We start from the raw sequence: 11,053 nt of genomic DNA on the forward strand, positions 1-11,053 counted from the left end.
TCTTGGAGTTTATGTTACAGAGGACTCAGCCATTTTCCTTTGTATAACTAACCTAATCACATCTAGAGGGTACTCATTCTTGGATAGAGTATCAGTAATGATTTTAAATTCCTCATCCAATTTTGATTTTGAGCAAATCATAAGGGCATGATGTGTTAGGGTCCAAATTACGTTTTCGGTGGCAAAATGAATCCCAGCGTGCATACAGTTCCGTAAATGTATGTTTGCGATATATTAATGTAAGGTAACTAGATGGTGTTTTTGTTACGAATACATGAAAGAAAGCTATGAACGAATTACACTCTCCTTCGTAAGTATACTGTAACGTGGGGTGACTTCTGTTACGTAGGGAGAAAAATTATTTGCCTCTGTTTGAGGAGGCAAAAATGTGTCGTCCACATAGCGAAAATAGACTAAGGGTTTCATGAGTCAAGAGTGTAATTCCCCTTTATGGAAACCCACGAAAATATTCGAATTTATCGGCCTCAGAACTGAGCCCATGGACACACCTTCTATTTGCCGATACATTACATACATTACATCGTTGGAACTGAATGCAAAAGATGTAGTAGCAAATTTCGTCAGCTCAACAAACATGCTTTCAGAAATGGGAGGAGGCGATAACTGACTACAATATAAAATACACACATATATATATATATATATATATATATATATATATATATATATATATATATAGTGCCATGCAAAAGTATTCGATAATTACATTTTTCTTCATAACTCTAATTAGGGTCCTCCAAGATTTTACCTAAAATTTGGTCAGTATATTCCTATTACTATTCTAACTTGTATTTGGGGTAGTAATTACAAAATCAAAGTTTAGAAAGTTTATATTTAAGGAAAAATATAAATTAACAAATGCAAAATTATTGGATGTATTGATTTAATATTTGGTTGCATAGACTTTGCTGCGTTAAACACCTTCCAGTCGCTTTCTATAGTTGCACTTATGTTTTTTGCAAAGATTTGCAGGTTTTTTGCGCCATTCTTCTTTGCAGAACTTTTCTAGTTGTTGAATATTTTGTGGATTCCTGTTGTGAACATTGATCTTCAATATTTTCAACAAATTTTCAATTGGATTGAAGTCTGGAATATGACTAGGTCAAATAAGAACGTTTTCTTTGGTTAGTTTGGCATTTTAAGGATCATTTTCGTCCTAAAACACGAAAGTGATACAATGTCCCAAAATATCTGAAGATTCCCGGAGGTTTTCCCTCTACAATATCCATGTACATACCCCATTCATTCGACTACTGATGATTTTTAATTCACTAGTACCGTTGGATGAAAAACACCTGCATAGCATAATCGAACACCGCCAAAGTTCACTGTGGGAATGGTATATATATATATATATATATATATATATATATATATATATATATATATATATATATATATATATATATATAAGTAGATTGTAGTTTGCTTGAAGCATTGTTGAAGAAAATTATAAGGTAAAATTAAAAGCCAAGAACAATGCGAGATTTTTTTTTATATAGAGTAAAATTAAATGAAAACAAAAGAAATAAATTTCTTTTTTTTGTTGTTTGTTTTTTCTTTTTCACACAAATTTTAACTCTAAACAACAGTAATTTTTTTCTGTTGTATTCAATGGTGTTATAAATCTCAATATATTTCAGACCTATTAGTCCTTTTTCAAGAGAAGACAGCGGAAGAGTGTTCAAAATTGGAAAAGCAGCTATAGAGTTTGCCACGTGATACCGTGAAATATAGAACAAAAAATGACGTTAGGAGAACGTTAAAATAAATCAATTGGTGTTTAAAATACTTGTTGCGTCTGTGAATCAAGGGAGATGACTATTCAATCAAGGGTTGAAAGGAAGCAACTCTGAGATTTTATTAATCTTTTAATTATTTTAAAACAATAATTTTTTTTCTTTCTTTTTATTATTTTAATTATTGTTTTTTTTATGTTTTAAACTTATATTATAAAAGCGGAGCTCAATTCCAGTCTGTAGTTTAGTGTGGGAGTTTTTTTTTGGAAATAATACAAGATTCGAGAATACGAAGTTGACCTACGTTTCTTGAAGAAGCAAGAATGTTGATGTGAAAATCCGGTTCTGAATTAATGCAAGTGCGAATATGTTTATAGAACGACGAAGCAGTAGTGTTTAAATGCTCTTTAATGCGGTGGTGAAGCAATCTGGTAGTGCTTCCAATGTAAGATGCACTGCATTTAGCGCATTGTAGGTCATAAACAACGTGGTTCTTAAAGCATAAACCTGTGTGTGATATTGGGCAATTGTTCACTCTCTAATTGCCCAATATCACACACAATCAGCTTTTGGCCAGGATAAATCCACGGATATAATTTAAAACTAAAATATTTCTCAATATTGAATCGTAAATTTTTTTCTTTTTTTGGTACTAGTTTATACACATTGGTTCTATTTGTTTATTCTGAGTATTTCAGAAAAATCCATGCACTAATGTTTTAAATATACATGAATAATTGTACATTTTTTCCGTTCCTTATATTATGGCCGATACTGTGTGTGTGTGTGTCTGTGTGTATATGTGTGTGTTTGTGTGTGTGTATTTCGTATATGCATACATATATATGCATATATATTAATATATATATGCACATATATAGAGATATATTTATGTATTTAAGTGTATAATTATATTTATGCATATATTATCTCTCTATACGCATTATATATAATAATATTAATATATACACTACATGATGTATATATATACATATATATGCATATATAGTCTGTACATATATAGATATATATATATTTTTTTTTTATTATATGCATGTCCATGAATCATTGCCTCAATCATATATATATATATATATATAAATATATATTTATATACATATATATATATATTTATATATCTATGGATAGGATTGATATGTAGTTTGCTTGAAGTATTGTGTGGGATAGGTATGTAGTAGAGATTTAGAAGACTATCACAATGAAATATAGTCGTTATTGGTGAAAGGAGACGAAAACAAGTGGCAATTTACAAATCAATAAGTACATACATATGCTTTGAATCGATCTGTCACGTCTACCATTTGAAAAGGGCATTTTCCGAAATTAATAATGGATATTGTCGCAGACATAACAAGTAAGACATTTGTACCTTATACAACTGAATAAATATATGTATATGTAGACATGTATGTATGCACTTATTGATTCGTAAATTCCCACTTGTTTTCGTCTCCTTTCACCAACAACGACTATATTTCCTTCCTCGCATTGTGATAGCCTTCTAAATCTCTACTACATATATATATATACATATATATATATATATATATATATATATAAATATATGTATATATTAAATTTTAGTCATTCAATAAATTTAAAAATTTATGACGTGAAATGTTTAAATTTCAAATCAAAACATTTTTATTATTCTATCTAAGAAATAGAATCCGTTTCAAATATTTTAACACCTTATCCTATAGGATTTCGATGTCTACCATCTCTTCAGAGGAGAAACTATTAGCAAATAGTTATAATGGTTTACACCTTATTTGCTAAAGTCAGTGAGACATGGAAAATCATGGAGTAAGGGAAGTTAATGAAAATGATATAAAAATTCACATCCGAATTGCATGGTAAAATCCGAAGTGAATGTCTTTGATAGCAGTGTGGTAAAACGATCCAAACTGTATTTTGAGTAACCCACATCAGAAAGTAATGTGAATTTTTATATCATTTTTATTACCTTCCCTGACTCTATGACATTTAAGTACTTAAACAACTTGTAACTGAGATTTTCCATGTCTCACTGATTTTATCAAATAAGGTGTAAACCAGTATAATTATTTGCTAATATTTCCTCCTCTGAAGAGACGGTAGACATCGAAATCCTATAGGATAAGGAGTTATAATATTTCTAATGTATTCTTTGTCTTACATAAAATAATAAAAATCTTTGGATTTGAAATTTAATCATTTCACGTCATAAATTTTAAAATTTATTGAATTTCAAAAATTTTATTTATTTGCTCTATCTTGTATATCGAGCAATTTTTATTTAGGTGGGCTAGTACTTATAGAATATTACAGACAATAATATTTTGTAAAACATATAATCACAGGTTTCCATGCCAGTTGATTGTTAGATAATTTTATTCTTGAAGTGTATATATATATGCATATATATATATATACATATATATATATATATATATATATATATTACTTTTATATTGCGTACAGTCCTTACTTCAAGTGGAACTGGCTTACGTAATAACTATAACTTTGGTTTGTCTAAGTACTTTCCAGTCTAAGTCTTGTCTATTCTAGTCGCACGGGTGAGTTGTAATACAATGAAACAGTACTGTGGATTACTATATATATATATATATATATATATATATATATATATATATATATATATATTTCTATAGAAATATATTTTTAATAATATATACCAATCCTTATTTAAGAAGCTCAATATAATTACAGAGTAATATAGAGAATAAATGACAAAAAAACTATATTCCTAAATTTATAAGGTTTACCATATTATAATTTATTCCTTTAATTCTATTGGCTTTTACAATTATTTATTCTCTCTCTCTCTCTCTCTCTCTCTCTCTCTCTCTCTCTCTATCTATCTATCTATCTATATATATATATATATATAATCCAACCAGTTTAATTAATCCCTGAAGATAAATCAAGAATAATTTTAAAGTACTTGTACAAACCAAAGTTATCGTTATTATATCAGCCAGTTCCCCCCACACACACATATATATGTATACACACACACACACACACACACACACACACAAACACACACACACACACACATATATATATATACATATATGTGTGTTTGTGTGTGCATATATATATATATATATATATATATATATATATATATATATATATATATATATATGTAAATATGCATATAACTATATATATATTATTCGTATTAGTACGATACAAAGAAACTTTCAATTCGATGTTAGTTATGGTCGTTCCACAACTAGAATAATGTTTTTAATTTTTATGCAATTTTGTCAATTTTTTTTTTCGGATTATTTTTACTTTTTCGTACATTTTCTTTTAACGGTTCACTTGCGTTCATTGTAACAAATTTTTAATTTGCTTTTAACAAAGCAAAACGAGTTTTCGTATGAGATCTGTCAACAAACTAAGCCATTAATTTGTTAAAAAAATAATTATGAAAACGTACGCAAACAAATTATATGAAATCTTGCACAAACGAAAAAAAAAACGGAAATATAAATATTTTTTATTATTTCATATGTTGAATGTATGATTAAGTTTATATAAAAATACATGAAACGGAAACAAATGTCTAAAAGACTTCTTCAAAAAATGTAATTATTTTTGCATATGAAATTAATTTGCGCAAATTTACGGATTGTGGATCCAATTTATTTTATGGTTTAATTCACACATATGCGAATAAAAATAAAACACAGACGAAAGCTTTCTAATAAAGCAAGCAATAACGTCCTGAAATAATACCCGTACCAGGACGAATAAAATAAAATTTCCAAGCAGAACAGTTTTGCACCAATTCGATGTAAGGTTACAAAGTTAAAATCAATATATAATAATATATATAATACATAATATAATGATACTAAACCTTATGTCTAGAATGCTTATTGCACTTACATAAAATATCTACAAGTTATCTTGTAATGTTGGAACAAGAAATTAAAATCTGGAAATCTTATTTAATTGTGTATAATTACTAATTTAATGAAACTCTGGAGTATTTCAAGTTTCAAATTCGAAATGTTTTGCACGACTTTCTGTAATGTTATGGCCATTTGGCTATGATCACAGCGTAGTAGCTGTGTGATGGCAGACAGTGCTAAGGATCAGAGCGATTATTATGATTAATTGTTAAATTATTTGGGTTAAAAATATTCAGAAAAATGTTTTAAACGAAAAGAATATTAGTTAAAATATTTATGTAAAATATTTAACTGGAGAATTTTAGCTCAAGGAAAAATATCATGGGTAAAGGAAAAGCATAAACAAAGTTTGCAATTTGGTTTAGTAAACAACGATGTGTCTTACGTGACAAACAAGATTGTCAATTCTTGCTGACGTAAAAGACACATAAGCCAGGAAAAATCAGAATTAGGAGTTAGTCTATAACAGAGAGTCGAAGAGAAGAGTTGTGTAGTGTGCAAACCACGGTGTTAGTTAGCAGACAGGAGTTTTCTTTGTGGTTCAATGGCAGCATCTAGGTGAACCTGGGGCAAATGAGATAGCGGAGTGAAACGAGACACTACAGATAACTGAAACAGAGAGAGAGAGAGAGAGACAGAGACAGAGACAGAGACAGACAGAGAGAGAGAGGGAGAGAGAGAGAGCTCTTTCGTGAGGAATCTGATCAAGAGATCACGCGGGCATCCCAGGCAATTAACAATAATCTAACCTATTATCAAAAAAAAAGGGAGGGGTAAAGCCTGGGAAAGCAGACCTCCTAGATCTGCACAGGACAGAAAGCATAGATTAGTAAACATGGAAAAAAACTATCTCAGCAATAGTTTAGGCTCTGTTGGCTTAGGTACTGAGGGATAAATCCCTCGCTTATATTCCTGGCCGGAAACCAGAATTAGATAAATCATTGAATAAACAGATGATCTTCATGGTAATTTTATTCTATTTCGATTATTTACCTATTATTTACCTATTATTATGAATATGACCCTGAATAATTGTCCGCCATTAACGCTCCCATCCGAATCAACCTTTCGTTTTTAATAAAGTCTTCTTACACGTTTTATTCTTATATTTTTTTGTGACGCTTAATCCACATAACCTAAATTCTCGCAATTACAATTTCGTCACACAAATAGAATTGCTAATAGAATTTCGTTAAAACGATTATCCAAGTCACAGAAAGATGATCGCTGATTGTGCGCAGCGAGTTTGAAATAAGATCAAGTCAGCCTTCTTTGGCTTTTCTTTCTGTTTGGATAATAAATTAAGTTCAACTCTAGTTTCATCCATGCTAAATTGATAGGGGAATCAAGATGTCCTAAAAGGGAGCTTTTGTTAGTTTTGTGTGGGTGAGGCTTGTATTAGTTTTAAACTGTTTTCATTAAGGGCGGGAGCTAAATATCGTTTTGTGATTTTAACGTTATTATTTTATTTATTTTTTGTGGTTTTGTTTTTAACTTAACGGATACATTTTTGCACAAATCCCACTGAAGATAAAAGAAATGTAATTAGTAATTCATTATAAAAGACACTGTTCAGTTTTGTTGGAAAAATAATTTTAAAAAAACATTTAGATATATATTTTCCTTTTGTTTTTCTTCGTCGGCCTTGCATAAAATTGAAAGAAAATACATTGTATTTACGCAAACTAAAATATGAAAAAGATGTTAAACGTTAAAATGAAAAATAAAAATGTGAAAATTTCGAGTTGAAAGTTTTTAGTAAGTGTGACAGTGGATAAAAACAATTAAGTAAACGTACATAATAGTTAATAATCAAGAAATTGTAAACTAAAACACAAACGACACTCTTCCATTTAATCCAACTATTTTTAATCTTAGTCACTCCCAAACAAAGCATATTGCCACTTGGTCACAAGAGGCTGCTATTTTAGACCACATCTATGTAGGGAGTTAAGCGTAACAGAACCGCTAACGCTGTGTTAACTGCAGCGGCAGCCATAAGCAAATGACCAAACCGGTTGTGCGATGTGTCAGCAGAGATAAAAAAAAGACACACAAGTTCAGAGAAGAGGTGTTTGAGACGTATTCATGATGCAGAGGATTCGAGACATGTCCAAAATACGAGAGAAAAGAAATAGACGTTTCATACACGTGGCCCGCGAGCGATAGTAAAAGACATGTTCTAAACATGGCCGGACAAATACTGCGGGTTTGACACGGCAGAGTTTTGTTAATTACGTTAGTATACGAGAAGACTTTTCAACAAGGCGTTTTTCTGGAAGTACCTGTGAATAAATGTCTGTTGTTTTAATTGAAAAAAAAGTGAGTCGAGTTCTTTCCTTTTTTTTTTCTTGCTACTGTCTACATACAACGTGTGGGGTCCGAGTGTTGACATGTAACGGCTGCGTTACGTAAGCAGCTAGATGTCCGTTAATATCATATTAAATTTTTTGCGTGTTAGTACAATCAGGGAAGCTGGAAACAGGAAGGGAATTCCAAAACGTAAAGAGAAGGACTGAGATTTTGCTGCTTGTCTTGTAAGGAGTATTTATGCAAAACAGTGCACATGTGTGACGAGTTTCTAAGACCACATTCCATTAAAGTACTGATGAAAAAAGCACAGGGATGAAACATTCTGGCGATGGGACAGGGGTTGGAGCTTGGTTGATAATGCGAGAATTATTATATTTCGTCACACAAATAGAATTGCGGTCTAAGAAGAAGAGACGTGGTAGATGTACCAGTTTAGATGTGGCTACAATCGTCAATAACGATTCGTCTCAGGATACGATGGAGTAACTCTGGTATCTATCTGTACCTCCAGAAATAGCTGTACAGTCCAATTTGGGATTGACTATTCCTACCTAGTGGAGCTACATAGCCTGGGCAGGTTGATATGGGAGGATAGCTGTTGCCTGCGCAACAGTCCCCCATTCTCCACGAAGCTAGAAAATACAAGGAAAAACTACGATATAGTTTGGTCCTTAATACGCCGCAGGAGTTGCCACTGATGGCAATATAAGGTTAGGCAGCTTTAGAGACTTCAAATCTGGATGTTCTGTCAGGGTTTACTCTCTTAGCCTTACCCATGATAAGGTAATCTTGCAAGGTAGCGAACGTTTTGAATCAGAGTTACCTTCTGCTAGATGAACTACTATCGAAAGTTGACGAGCACCACCTGCCCGGATGTGGCAACAATACACCATGCATAAGCGAATAGTGGTTTTATACATAATATGTGGAAACGATTCTTAGGATTAAAAACCTTGCTTTATTTTCAAACGTAGAATTAATAACGAAGAGATTATTATTGATTTTCGCTTTCCTAATTGATTAATTAACTTATATTATAATATATCCTTCCGTCTGACAGGATTCTAGGACGATCATTCATTTGGTGGAATATCCAGCTTAGTAATGTTACTAGTAGAAATATTAATTGGAAAGATGTACTATTCCTTGTATAATCCAGGACAATCTAATCTTAGAACAAGTTAACTAGCCACTACTTGTGTTTCAAACTTTTTAAAAATCGCTTTAAAATAGTAAAAACACTACAGCTATTTTTGGTTTTGGAAGGGGTGTTTCAGGCGTCCCTATTATCCCAAAGAACCAGCTATGTAAACAATTTGCAATATTTTTCAATAATTATTATTTTTTTAATTCTTTACAATCAATTTTTATTTAAAATTAAATAATAATTTTCTAAAATATTTTGTTTACGTATTGTTTTGAAATTAATTAAAAAAAATATTGTTTATATCTATCTTCATTCAAAAGGGTAACTTTTCGGTAGCTTCATCGGTTGTTAACCTAAATTTTCCGAATGTCAGAACGAGGCTCGTCTGCAGACCTACTTATCTAAGCTTCACCGATTTTTGTTATTATGATTTTTATCTGTGTTGTTGTTGTTGTTGTTGTTGTTGTTGTTGTTGTTGTTTGTTTGTTTGTTTGTTTGTTTGTTTGTTTGTTTGTTTGTTTGTTTTTTTTGTTTTTTTTTGGATAGATATTTTTTGCCGGAGTTTATATAATCATTAACAGGAAAATTGATGAAAGTCAAAATGAAATCCGCGCTATTTTTAAAATATTATTTTCAAGTTTAATTAAAGTTTTATGATACCCTTTTCTTATTATGGCTTATGTATTCTTTTGTTATTTTTATTCATTTATTGATTTATTTTACCGGATTCAACAAACAAACAGAATGAAAGCAAAGCAAAACAACAAAAAATTTGGTACTTATGCGCTTATGTTACCATAATTTTTTTCTTAATGGTTTAAGTGCCTCGCCCAATGTTTGAAGAATTTCTAATTGTTTTTTTTTTAAGGAAAATTGGTGAAAGTCAAAATTAGCACTTGTGGCGATAAACAAAAATTAGCAAAAAGCTTTAGCGTGTACGTACCTCTCATGGAATGTCGTATATCAAAACACGGTGACATGTTATATGGTGCTAGTGCACTTATTGATTCGCGCTATTTTTAAATAGTATTTTAAAGTTTAATTAAAGTTTTACGATACCCGTTTTTATTAAATCGTTAGGTGAAAGTAGTGAATAGGTATACAACAGCCTTCCGCCCCCATGTTAAAAATGGCTTTCTAAATAATGTCATTATTTCAGCACGGCTCAGTAAATGCATGAGTACCTTTTATTTTCTTGAATAAAAAAAAATACTCGACGAGAACATTACTGTTTTTGTTTTAATAACTATTTCTTATTCAAAAATAAAAAATAAAAATTTTAATTGTTCAAAACATGTTTTCCCCGAAGCTTATTGGAATTTTTTAATTTACATATTTTTCATGAACATGCGATGAAAATGTTCCAAAATTATCTAATATTTTTTCACTTTTCATGTTATAAGCCTCTCTGTACATGGCCTCATCGACATGAAACCATTTCATTTCTCCTACAGATCCCGATATGTATTTCAGTCTTCTTTTAAGATGAGACAAGTACGCTTCAATATTGTTGGTGCAGACACCAGTAAGCGGATCCACAAAATTTTGTTAATGTTTTTTTTTTACACAGTGATCACCACTTATCAAGACCCGGAAGCCACTCAGGGATAAGGGTTATTGCAAGTACATTACGTTAGTGTGGAGATTTGATGAAGTGTTTACTTAAGGGGGCGGTTCATTAGGAATTTGTTAACGTTAGACTTGAACACATCCAAGTTGTAGTCCGGTGAGAAGCAGGCAGACGGAACAGAGTTCCACAGGCGCGCAGTTCTAAGAAAGAAGCTTTGTTCATGGAATCCGCGTTTTGATTTAGGCACAGATATAGAGTGGGGGAAATTTTTCACAGTGGATTCAGCTAGACGGGTGTTTTTCGTGAAAGA

Source organism: Euprymna scolopes, chromosome 28 (assembly GCF_053919585.1).
Source record: "Euprymna scolopes isolate OS-2025 chromosome 28, ASM5391958v1, whole genome shotgun sequence".
In the NCBI taxonomy this organism is placed as follows: Eukaryota; Metazoa; Mollusca; class Cephalopoda; order Sepiida; family Sepiolidae; genus Euprymna; species Euprymna scolopes.